The following is a 13,406-nucleotide window of genomic DNA, read 5'->3' as shown; positions in this document are numbered from 1 at the left end:
ATTCTGGGGCTATGATTCTTCCTGGTAACAGTGAGAATTATGCCTATAGGTGTGATACTGTAGCAGCAATTACTTAAAAGTTTGCAGTTAATTTGTTGAGTTGCTGGCAATTGATCTGTAGAGTGTTGGTGTTCAGGGATGGATGCTAATAGTTTACTTTTATTTATGCTTAGGAAACTAATCTGCTTTCAGACAATTAAAAGGAAAAGCCTTACTTACAGAATCATTTGTGCATCTTTATGCCTTAGCTGCTGGATCAGACTATTGAAGATTTCTTTGTTTTTAAAGTATCTCTTGGATCCTCCCCACACTTCTTCATTGGTAGCATTTGAGGACTTTTGGCACACATTTTCTTTGGGGTTTTTTGGGTGTTTGGGTTGTCTGGTTGATTGGTTTGTTTTTCCCCAGTCTGATAACATCTATTAAATAAAGAAGGAAAACATGAAAAATTAAGTGTTCTACTTCAGTCCCTCTGTAGTGACTGTTGTGCTTTTGGGGCAGTTGCCAGGTGTTCAGCTGGCTGGAGGCTTGTGCTGCTCACAAAGAAGTTGCCAGAGACTGACTGTACCTTAAGAATTGGTTGCCTCTGAAAAATTTTATTACTCTAAAAAAGGAAGGTGTACTCTGACAGAGGTTTTGGAGTTGTGGAGAAAAGGAAGGGTAGCTTCCTTTTTCATTGGATAGCTCAATGCTATTTACTGCTTGCAGAAATAACAGTAGTAATGTACTTCTTGGCATAGAGTTGGGCATACATTCAGGAATAAAAAAGCTATTTAGCTAATTTTCAGCTTGTATTTACAAACTATGACAGGGGGTGGCTCTGCCTGCTGCAGGCTGTGTCTCCAGTTCATGAATTCCTGGCACCCATCTGTGTGTCATCCAGCTGCACTAGACCTCGGTACAAAGTGAGCTGTGTCAGCTTTGGCCAGCTTCTGCCTAACATTATCCCAACTCTCCAGTGAAATATTATTCAGCCTTGAATTCACCCAAGTGATGAATATTCATTTCACAGGTAATTATTGTCATCCCCGGGCAGCTCCACTCACACAGCCCAAACTTCTCACGCAACCCATCATCGCTGTGGCTGTTTTGGCAGCACAGAGCTTATGATTCCTCATGCTTTAATAATGCTCCATCATCTGTGCTATCAGATTTGGGTCAAATGACCATCATAAGGGTTAGAAAACTCTTCCTTTATGCAGTGCTTTAAGAAAATAGAGGCACCTGGCACTTACCTTTGGATGTGCTCCCCCACGTCCCTCACCCGAGCTAAGAGCACAGTGGCCACAAACAAGGTGCTTGTTTGCTGTGCCTTGCTGCTCCAGTTTAGATACCCACTGTGACCAATTGAGTGTTCAGACATTATATTTCAGGGTTTTTTAGTTTTTCTCCAAGATTGTTGTTACTAAAAGAAATCTCAGTCCTTAAATTGGATGTAGTAATGGCTTTATCTCAACTGTCAATTGAGTGGAATAATGTTGCTAAGAAGTACCAGTATTTCAGTTTAATTTTATGATCTTTTTGGAAGACTTATATGTGTAAAATATATTTTAATGGCTAATAAGTTCTACAAAAGGATAAAAAATACACAAAAATACTGTTTTCTTTCTATGCTCTAAGTATTATTGCTATCATTATTATTAAAATGAATAAAACTGCTAAATAGCTACAGTTATAGTGGTGGGAGATCAGTAAGTGTCTGAACTGGTTAGAGTTCAGCAACAGATTGTTCACAAATGAGGCGTTTACAAACTTGATGTCTTTGACAACATGCAGCACAATTTTACAATGTTTGCATCATTATTTTTTTAAATTAGCCTCCAAACACGTTCAACAAATTTGTCCATTATCATTTCAGCAAGCTAGTCTAAGCAAGAAGACAACTGTATTAAACAGGAAAATGCTGGCTTGTAACATTTTCTGGCCAGTGTCTCTTCAGTTATTCGGTAGGAGAGCATCTGACAGCTGCTTCTCACTCAGTGTTCAGGTGTCTGTCCCAGCATCTGTCCACTGATTCCTCATTTTGAATTGAAGAAAAGCAGAGGGATGTGGGAAGGGGACAACTGAGGGGTGTAAATACTGTTCTGAATGTGTATATTGTTGACAAGATAGTTCAAATAAATACTTTTTATTAGCTTGGCAAAAATAGTTCTTTGTCCTATATTCACTTTTTCTTTAGCTGCACGGCCGGTCACTGTTCATCCTGCTTAGGTTTGAGTTACCCTCATGTTCAGACCCCTTGAGTTCAAGCCCATCCTTCCTTCCTTCTCCCTCCACTGGGAGTGCCAGCACTGGAAAATGTCTGCTCCCAATTCAGTGCCCAGTTCATGTGCTCTTTGGAGTAGGGCTCAGGCTGGTTTCTCAGAGCTCTCTCTGTCTGATTAGAGTCAAGTCAGCGAGGATCTTGCTGTGTTTTTAAAGATCAATAGTTTAAGCTCCTACAACCAAATGTTTTGGGGCTTTTTCACTTATAACCACTTCTGGATGTGCTGCTTGCATCCTTTGCCAGTTGTCCTGATCAGCTGTGCTGTTTATTTCCCATTTGCTCTGTCACTGCTGTGTCTAATATTGGACACAGCACGAGATGGTTCAGCTCAGGAAATGGTGAAGCAGCTGGTAGGGAAATGAGACAATACTAAATGGAGAAAATGTGAAAAAAGGCAAAATCCACATGTGACTTGTACATTCTATGGGGAGCTGGTTTTTGTGAAGGCTCTTCACTCAGCATATTTGCATGAAACAAATTTAATAGGAAAAAACAATGGAAAAGGGGTTTTAGGTGTGGTTAACACGTAGAGCTGTCTGTTAGAAGAAACCTTTTTGCAAAGATTCCTTTTTTCTTGATCTGAAAAAAAATCCTTGCATAACTGGATATTAGCCTGGGATTTTTTCTGATGTTTTTTCCCTATAAAATAGTTAAACTGAAGGAAAAATTAACTATTCAGCAGACTGTCACTAAGTATCTCTAAAATACAGTGTTTATTACAAAGAGTATGCTATATGTGTTGAAAATGTGAAGTTGATAGTTGCATGTTTTAAGTCTTTTAGTTTTGGGGCTTTTTTCCCCTTCCTTAATATAGTGAGTGCATGTGTGAGCTGGATTTTACAGCAGAGGGAACAGTTGCTGCTGCAGTCCTTCCAGAACAGGCAGCAGTAGAGTTAACTGTGTTTTTACAGAATAAAACCAAAAGAATTGAGACACTGAATGCTCCTATAGCATTTATTTCCTTAGATCTGCAGCATGATTGAGAATTGCTCAGGTGAGGGTGGGGCCATCTTCCTCTCAAAACACCTGTCTCCTTGGCATATATTAACCCTAAACCAAATTTATATATTGTGGTTTTTCCTGATTATCTCTGCCCTTAGTGTTTGAATTCTGCACAGATTCTTTTAGCAGTACATATAAATGTCGTTAAACATGGCTTAATACACAATTGCTCTCAATTTTGTTTGAATCTGGTGTTTTCTCTGGAGTCTGTTTTCAGTGCTTTCTCCCTTATGTGTCCCTTTTCTGATCATGGCTTAATTACATTTTAAGTGCCTTCTGTGTTACTGTCTCCACTGCCTCAATTAGTTCACCTCCAACTGTGTGAATATTTTAATAACGAGGCACAAAGTATTTCTGGCAATACAGAGTGTGAGCTCTGCTTATCAGCCTATGGCAAGCTTTCCTTCAGGGCACGGCAGAGTTTACAGAGGCACTGTAGGTTAATGTGTTAGTGCCATTTGGGTTTGATTTATTTTCTTTGGGTTAGTCTCAGCTGCAGTGCAGGCTCTTAACTTTGACTCTTCCTGAGCATTGTTGATCGAGCACCTTTGCAGAGCCAAGAATTAAGGAGAGCTCACGGGCTCACAGCTGTGGAACCCAAGGTAGGTTGGCTATGAAGAGAGTCACCAGTGTGCAGCTTCTGTTCCACAAATAAAATGTCTGAAAGGCAGATGCTGGAAAACTTTAGAAGCAATTTTTTATGGGCAGTGCAATACAGTAGGTAATTTTCCCCGTGGCTTTCAATCTGTTAAGATACAAATGATTTCATTTTCTGATTTTCTTTTCCAGGATTTATCTGTCAAAGTTGGTAACAGCTTTGAGCTCTCTCATGTTAGGTGGTCAGCCTCCCAACCATCTTTCTATGCATTATCAATATATATGTATCTATTTATTTGATGACGAGGGCATTTTGTTTTAGTTGTGGATAGTCAACACCACCTGTGATTTGAATTAGAAAGAGAAGGTGCCTGCCTGCTAATTGTCAACAGCAGAAATCACATTTCAGTATCAGTCAGTGCCTTGTCATTTCCCAGGTGTCAATTGTATGACTGTGTCTTTGTGAAAGATTAAAACACTGTGTGGTTAAATCTCAGGCTGGAGGTTTTAGAATAGCTACTGAGGGCCATTTAGGAGTGATTTTGTGTTTTAAACAATTACAGCTCTTATTAAGAAAGGCCAGGGAAACTAAAGAGGTCTAGAGCTGTAAAAGTTGTAGCCAGCTGCTCCTAACAATACTGGAGCCATTTCACCATGTTGTGACTGTGTTCCCAAAGTTTGGGTAAGTTTTGATGCCAGATCATGGTGTCTCACACTTGTTCAAACTTTATGGCAATATACAGAGGTCTTTTGATTTGGTCATCTTTGGAATTTCCTCATACTTAATTATCTTTGGTGCAGCACTGGAGTGATGGGGCACTTCCCTCTTTGGGAGCTCTACATCAAATCTCAAGATGGAAAACCTTGTAGATACCACGTTATATGCTTGGGAACTGTCATGCTGACAAAAGTGTCTCAGATTTTCATCTTTCCTTGGTAATCATGATGTGCATTTTTGGATAGTATATGTTTTAAGAAGTACTTCTTTAACTTAATTAGTAATGATGTTCTGTAATAGTGATGCAAGATTACCCCAAAATGATTTTCTGGGGATACACAGCTGGAATGGTGCCACCACCTTCAGCTGAGTTTCTTTGATGCTTTTTGGTTATATAAACCCCAATATTTTTATGTTTTGCAGTTGCAGATACAGAATGTAGTAGTCTTTATAACTTATATAATTGCCTTTAGAAATACAGTGTAGAAGAACAAATGTCTGGAAATATCAGAAAATCTAATAGCGGTCTTGTAAGAAAATTAGTTAAACAGTTGAAAAAAGTTGTTGTGATTGTATGTGTAAAAATACAACATGCAAACCCAATGATTTTCCTTCAATTGTTCAAATATTAAACTGCAGCAGAGCTGACCTTTAAGTATGAACTGTTATTGAAATTTCTTTGGTAAACTGAACACTTGAGGAAAGGAGGGAGCCAAAGTGGTCAGAATTATGTGAAGGCAGTTAAATCCCACATCTCTTGATCAGATGGAACATTTGATGACAAACCCCTCAAGAGATTTGGGGGAAGAGGGGCTGTTTGAGTGGCAGGCCGTGTCCCCAGCCGGCTGATCAAACGGAACGGACGTGCCAAGTTGTCTTCATGTGCTCCCACTGATGCCAGATTGACAGCAGGATCTAATTGGATGTGAGTGCAAGTCTTGGGCAGCTTGTGCACATGCTTCTGCTTTCTCTTTCTTCTTCCAGCATTAATCTGAAGGGTGAATTTCTTTGTCTGAATGTTACTTAGCAGTTCAATTCAAATTAAAGAATATACTGCTTTCACAGTATATGTTAATTTATTAAGTTCAGGCCCCTCATATGTAAATTTTTGCATAATCTGGAAAAAAAGAGGAAAAAAAAGTGCACATACCTGCACCCCTAATCGAACATAGGTCAGAATCAAACTGTTTAGTTGCCCCAGGTTTTATTAGGGGGCATATTGCAGTCTGACTTGAGTTTTTTTCCAGTAGAAAAGGTGATTACATACTAAAAAGCTGTTAGTAAATTTGTGGGGGAAATGAAATATTTTAACAGTGAAAAATAGATTCATGGATTGGATATTCAAAGTCCCAGAACAAAACTAGATTTCCAGTTTTATTTTTGAGGCATAACCCAGTGTCTCTTGAAAGCCTCACCTAAGAGATAGCTTTAAAATGCTTCATAGTCTGCTAGTCTGGCCAGCAGTCATTGCTCTGATTCTGATTCTCCTGATAAAGAGCCCTGGGCACAGTGATCTAATTTGGCCCTTCTTTGACCTGGGGATGTGCTATTGACTGCCAAAACTGGTTCCAATTTTGGTTATTTAAAGAGAAAAAAATTATAAAATTAGGTGTAGTGTTCTGCAAGTGTTAGACATCCCACCAAGAATTCAAGGGATGTAGATTCCACATTTGGGCTTCATTAGACAGTCTTTTTAGCTGGATGCTTGTGGGGGTATCAGATGCACCTTTAGGATGGGCAGCATTTGTGGGGTTGATCCCCAAGACCTGATGGGGTTGGCTGGCAGAATGTTTGTGTCTGTGCCAGCACACCTGGCAACTCTGGGAACCTGCAGAATGGGATTTGTCAAGCTTGAATTGGACACTGAGGGCAAGAGCTTCCTGCTGGGCACATCTCCTTGTGCCCAGAGCAGGGTGCTGCTCCTGTTTTCCTTGTTTCCTTCTTGCTCCTTCCTTGTTTCTGGGATGGCAGCACAGCAGCAGTTCCTGCTCCTTGTGCACAGGGGCTGTTCTCTGGCTCCTGCTCTCACTACACAAGGTGCTGCTGGGGGCTGGCACCCCTTCCTTTAAGGGATTTTGTCTCTTTGTGCTTAGAGATACCTTCTCCCTTGCCAATACTTTGTCCTAATTTCCAGCATTTTTAGCAGTTAGTTGGAATGTGAAGAAATGGGGCTTGGTCAGTGCAGTGTGGCTGAAACCTTTTGCTCACTTGTGCTGAAATTACTCATTCACTGATCACTCACTGAAACTGGCTCAGGGCATCAAAACCACCTTCCTCTGCTCCAGCCTGGCTCCCTTTGCTGCCTGCCTTCCATTCATGTCACTTCAAAGGAAGATGGCTACTAGTACCCTTGATACTCTCTTAAGCTACTTTAAAATGATATTAGAGCTTTGTAGTTTCTGGTGGAAGTTAAGGTGAGGAGCTGAGTTACTCTGATGATTCTTTTTGAGCGTTATCTGTCATCTGACTGCCTCAGGTCTGCTGAATGTCCCAGCAGTAAAGGAAAAGATTTCTGGTAAATGGGTGTTGATAGCAGCTCTCCAAAAGTCTTTCCACCATCACGAAGTTCTGCAGTTGGCAGGTGGTTACTCTGAGACAGTCACAATGACCTAAAGCCTAAGTGCTACCCTAGCCCACTGGATGCATAGAATTAACTTCTGGATTTACAGCCTTGAAAATTAAATCTGAATTTAGACTTCTGGATTTTTGCATGTGTCGCCTTCTAAAACTAAGTCAGTGAAATTTATAAGGATACCTGCTTTGCACATCTTTTATCTTGAAAAGATTTTGGTGCTCATTATCTAAAGGTACTGGTTCGACTGCAATTTTAAAAACAAATAAATTTCATTAATTGAGAAACAAACAGTGTATTTTAAATGTATTTTATAAACCAGAATTAAAAGTGTTGGTAGAAATTATTTTCATATCTTTGTCTTTTTTTTTTTTTTGGAAGCTGTCATGCTTAGATGTCATGGACCATGGACATCTGTTTGAATGAAAGGGATTTTGATTTAAATTTAACTGCTTTCAGAAATTATTACCGGAAAAGCATGACAGAGTTGAATTCAAGTTTGTAGGGCTAGAGCCACAATCTGAGAGTAATTTCACTGTGAAGAATGTTGGTACTCTGTTTGCACTCTAATAATTTTGTCAGCCTTTCTTGTCTGAAGTGCCATACAGAGTTGAAAGCAAGACAGAATCCCAGCCCAGCTCTGCCTGTTTAGAGCTGTGAATGCACAGGATGTGAGGTGGCAGAGCAGTACCCACTGCTTCACAGCCCCTGCTGCATCTGGAGGAAAACTGTTTGTTCATATGAAACTCTTTCAAGGGGAAAGTTAGTTAATCTGCTTGAGATAGTTTGATTCATAGTTCTATTGCCCTTTATGAAAGTTTTAGTTATGGCTAGGTTTAATTTTGAAAATTTAATCACAAGAAGAAAGGATTCATTATCTATTGCTTCCCTCAAACACAAATGCAAATGCCAAAACTTGTAATAGAAAAATTATTATTGAGCCAAGGAACCTTTACAATACTTGAAAGAAAATTGGAATGCTTTTCTCTTGTGACAGGGTTTTTGGAAGCAGAAAATATTTTTTGCTTGAAAATTCTTAACTTCTTAATAGATTATTGCATATGGAGAATTAAATTATACATGAATCTGTTGTAAGACAAGCTTTTCCAAACTCTATTTCAACTGCAATACTAGAAGAATTCAATTTATCTGCACAAATGATATTGAGGTTCTTTCTCATCAGTGGTAACTATTTTTTTTTTTTAATCCTCTTGTCTTTAGTAGGGTAGAGTTAGTGTGGTCATTATTTGAGAATAAGTTGGTTTCCTTTATATGAAATTTAGGCTAAATGCTAATTCCTGGCATTTGCTATGGTTTTATAACTGTAAAATTCATTAAAGGAGAGATATTTATGAGTACCTGCAGTAGAAATTTCTGTTTAACAGAATCCTGTGAATGGAAGTATTTTACCTCATAGAGCAGCACTTTAGAGTAGGAAAGGCTGTAGCCAGCAATAATTCAGATCTATTTGAACTTCAAGGCTTAAATTTCTAACCAATATGGTACTGAAAGCATTTCTTCCAAAATTAAAAAGAGAGCTGCTGCATCCACACTGTAGCTCCAAAGATGTCTCCTCTGGCATCTTGTTAGTTGAGAAACTCTTGAAAAACAAAATCTCTAACATGAAGAATTTCAAGTGATCTCCAAAAGAATTCTCTGCTTCTGGGGACAGAGAAGGTTCATCTGTGTCCCCATAGGATCAGGATTATTTCTGTGTAAAATTTCCTTATTTATGTTGATTTCAGTAGTAGTAAAAATAAAAATTAATATCTGAGAACTGCATGAGAATATTTTAAGGGGTTCAGTCTATTTCTGTGCTCTTATTTAAGCTTGAAGAATTAGTCTGAAGAAGAGACTAGAAAGATATTTGCTATGAGGCATGGATTGGAACCTCATCCTCTGGTACCTCTAGGGAAGGACCTGAAGAATAAAGACTTTTTCTTCCTTATAAATTTCACAAGCCAAAGAGCTTTCTGAAAGTGCAGCCTCCTTTCCTAATCCCTTAGCTGCCTAACCTGCAAATTTCCCTCCTTAGTGTTGTAACAGACTCTGATTCCTCTTTTATTCCTCCTTCGGTTGTTACAGCTGATATTTTTGAACTTTCTATCAGCTCTGCTGGTAACTTGAGGTTAATGTAAGAAAGTAAGCCACATAAATAAGGGAATGCAAGGAAAACTTGAAATACAGCAAAATAAAATGTATAATACAATACATTTGCTATTGAAGTAAAAAAAATTCAAATGGTATATTTTATATGGTTGTTATTTATGTGTAATATGGATATCCATTTTTAATTATTATAATATATGCAGCTCAGAAACAGTTCCAGGCTCGGGCAATAATGCAATTGCTGATAAACAAGAAATTTATAAAACAAATTAATAGTCAGTGTAATGCATTTTTGAAAATTAATTTATTTTTGGTTTCTTCCTCAGTGGTTTTTGTACAGATGGTTACTGGAGCTTAATTTCATTGAATTATATTGTCCTAGGAAAGATGTGGTATGCTCTCAACATGGAAAGAAGTAATATCTTGGACTAAATGAGAAGCATGTACACAAAAGCGTTTAAAAATATATGTAGTGGGTTGTGTTTCATGAATGCTTTTATGAAGCAGCTTAAGATCTCTGCACATTTAATTCTCAAGTCCAGCAACCAGCCAGGAAACCACAGTCCTCAGGTGAAAAATGAGAAATTTTAAGGGCCGTTGAACACATGAAATTTAGCAGAATGTTCAATAGCCCTCAAAATTTCTCATTTAGGAGAATGCATATGTATTGCTTCCAAAAATGAAGGCAAACTTCACTTTCCCCATGTGATCTGCATTTTTTCTCACTCCTTCCCTCCCTCCTTCCCAGTGTCTCTGAGTCTCTTACACCATGAGTGGCTGGTCTGCCTTTCTGCTTGTTTTGCAGCACACATGATGCACCTGCAGATTAAAGCACTGGACTAAGTTCAGTGGGAAAAAATACCCACCAAGCTGTGGTGTAACACTAAAATCCCAGCCCAGAAACAAAAGTGCATCTTTGGGATATTTTTCCCTTGCATTCCCAATATATTCCCTCAGACACAAGTATAAACTTGACTCTGTTCAGGTTAATGTATATTATTTGCCTTTCTGGAGTTCCTTCCTCATTCTCCTCCCCAGACTCTGATATTTCCAGTGTTTTCCAAAACCCAGTCTCAAAGAGGACACTAGGCCAAAATCAATTTCATGGATTTCAAATTCCAAGACTGATATTTTCACCTTGCCTTTGAGCTACTTAGTGTCTTTTATATTTGCAGAAGGAATAATTTGTATTTATTTCATCCAGAGAACTGATTTTGTGTGTGTTTGAGCAGGGAGCATTCTCAGAGTAAGAACCACCTCATACCAAGAATCAAGAATAAAATTAATTTGTGAATCAGTGATGTTTAAAGACTTTCACAATCAATAAATTGCAATTGCTTAATTATATGATGGGGTTCATAAAAGGCACCTAATTGCAAGATGTCAAACTATTCCAGTTTATAAATAAATTATATTTTTCTGTAAGATCTTTCTCTAGTTGAAAACATAGGTCAATTAAGTAATTTAAATTAATTCTTATCACTCTGTTATTAATACAAAATAATATTTTTCCATAAGGGGATAGGAGGACTGGAAAGCAAAGTTTTTCATGCCCATCACTATTTATACTCTAGTTTTATGTTTCTTCTGCCTTCTTTGTTTGGATCATTTTTTCTATATTTTAAATATTTATTTATTGAAATAAATACTTACTTATACTCATGGTTAGTTGATAGACATTAGCAGAATTCTTGGTAAATGGACACAGTGAGGAGGTTGCACAAGTCCTGCAAGTCCCAGTTTGCAGAATTACTGGGTTGGAGAGAAGGGCCTCAGTGGTCTTTCACTGGGGTAATTTTATTATTTTTTTTAACCTGTGCCAGAAAAACTAAAAGAGTTGCAGAAAGAGTAGCTGGCACACAGTTACTCCTGAGCATACAATGGAAGATGCACTGGGATAAGTGTTTTGTATCTGCATGAAAATCCTAACTTAGGTTTTGAGCTGTACTGGTGACTAAATTGATGCCACAGTAAATAAACCCTTCGTGAGTTGCCTGGCATTTTCAGGAACTCTGTGAGCAAAGCTGCAGCTGTGTTAGAACTGCCTGGTCAGCTGCCCAGTTCTCATATCAGCCTTAAATAGCAGAGGCACCACTCTCCAACTTCTCTTTAACTGCTTATCTCTGAAGATTTATTTTTTTTAATAGAAAATTGTATTTAGTGGTAGAAAGAAAGGGGTCTCTTAATTGCAATGCTGGTTTTTTTAACAAGTCTTTTTTCCTTTTATTGCTCATTAGCTATTTCATATTTCTTCATGCTTTACATTTTTGAAAAAACTAATTAGTATCAATGTGAGATAAAATACTTGTTTTTTAATGGTTGTGTTACAGCAGGCTCTGTGAGGGTCCAGAGTTGAAAATCCTTTCATCATCTTCATAACTGCCACTTTTTTTCCTCTGTCCTCTGTTCATGCAAAACCTTGAATTTTGTATTAATGTTCTCTCATTTCTCTTGTGACTATGTCTTTGTGGTAATACCGAATCTATCATAAATCTACTTGAACTTTATCTCCTTGTGGAAATATGTAGTATTTTAGGTAAAAAGGTTAGACATGCAGACTAAAAGCAGCCACTTCTGCCGTTGTAAAAGCTTTTCAGAAAATTCTTCCTGTGGGAGTTAAAATCCTGCAAAGGCTTGTATACTTAAGAAATAGACTATTAAGGCAATAGATTGTGTTAAACTTGAGTTGAACATGAGTTAGAGTATAAAAAGAAAAAAAAGGAATTAACATATAGACTGAAGGGTAAATTCTGTCCTTCTTAAAAATGTGTAATCTAATTAGCATTTTGTGGGATTTACTGGGATGAGTTTTCCCTGTGGCATATGCAAATGCAAACAGAGAGAAGATGGGCTCCAGGCTGCTAATGGCAGACATCTGCCTGGAGGGACAGCCGTGTAAAAAAAATCCTGCATCCTTGTCCCCTGAGGACCTGGCATCAGCGGAGGTGATTCTTGAAGTTATAGGAAGATTTTTAATTATGGGGAAGTTCCTCAGATGGTGAAAATAAGCAAAGATGTATTTTAAAGGGGAAGAAGGATCAGATGATGTTTCTTGAAATCATACTTGTTGTAAGGTAGACAAAATTCAAATGCCAAATATTCCCTACACAACTGCTTCCAAGTATTTTGGCTGTTTTAGCCATCTCCATCAAACTTTGGAGTCAGCCTCAGTGCATTTGAGAGTCTTGAAGGACAGGGCTTGTGAAGGCACATCTCAGCTTCTCAAGGATAGGGCTGAGACCACATCATCCTCCTCCTCCTGTGAACAAGAAGAAAAGACCAGAGTGGTGCTGGAGCACTTGGGATCATCCCCACACCTGTCTGGCTGCTCCGAGGGGATGCAGCAACACCAGGCAAGACAGGGTGACCTTCCATGACTCCTGTAGGACAGTGAGGCTGTGGCCATGCTTTTCTGTTTGCTGCCTGCCTTCTTCCCTTGCCCTCCACAAATGAGGTTGCCATTCCCTGAGCTCAAAGCCAAGACTACAGCCAAGACCTTCAGGAATTTTTGTATGGCGGAAGAAAGATGTATAGAGACAGATGAATTACAGTTTCCTCAGGTGGTTAAATTTATGTCTTAGCATTTGGTTTGTAGGTTTTGGTTGATACCTTCAAGAAAATACTAGGGCTTTTTGTTATTTCAGAGAGAGTGATTAAAATCAGAATCATTCCTCTCACTAGCTGGTAAGTGGATTAGTTTGGCAAATTAAAGCTTTGGTTAGGATGGCAGTAGGAAAGAGTATTTGTCCTTAATCTTAAACAATGACTCTTGTCTCTAATGTTTCTTTTCTAGAAACTGAAATACTGTATGCATATTTGATATTGTATTTAGTCTCTTAAGATGGCATCCCAGGTCTGATGTTCAATTAGGAAGTGCAGTTCTGTAATCCTTATTTAATTAGAACTCCCTGTCATAGTCCCTGTGAGTTGCATTTGTAATTGGATTCTCACAAGTGAGAATATGCAGAGGCTACCTCAAAGGGGAGTTGCAATTTGCTGATGTGTGTTACTTACCTGTAGTTCTTCGAGAATGTTTCCTCTGCATATTCACATTATGGGTCGTGTCCACCTTCTGTTTGTCCTTGGATTTCTGCTGCCCAGCAGCTGCTGTGTTCAGTAAGAATAACTTGTAGCACTGTACA

The 13,406-nt window shown here is 38.5% G+C and overlaps 1 protein-coding gene across 5 annotated transcripts in view; it reads left to right on the top strand.

Moving 5' to 3' along the window:
• Nucleotides 1–13,406, top strand: part of TENM1 (teneurin transmembrane protein 1) — a 775,104-nt gene that overhangs the window by 554,876 nt on the left and 206,822 nt on the right. The gene's annotated exons all lie outside the window — the stretch shown is intronic.

This window comes from Agelaius tricolor, unplaced genomic scaffold (assembly GCF_023055355.1).
Source record: "Agelaius tricolor isolate 1412-34295 unplaced genomic scaffold, bAgeTri1.0.p SCAF_17, whole genome shotgun sequence".
Lineage (NCBI taxonomy): Eukaryota > Metazoa > Chordata > Aves > Passeriformes > Icteridae > Agelaius > Agelaius tricolor.
Note: the sequence above shows the minus strand (reverse complement) of the source record. Positions and strands in the feature narration are given on the sequence as shown.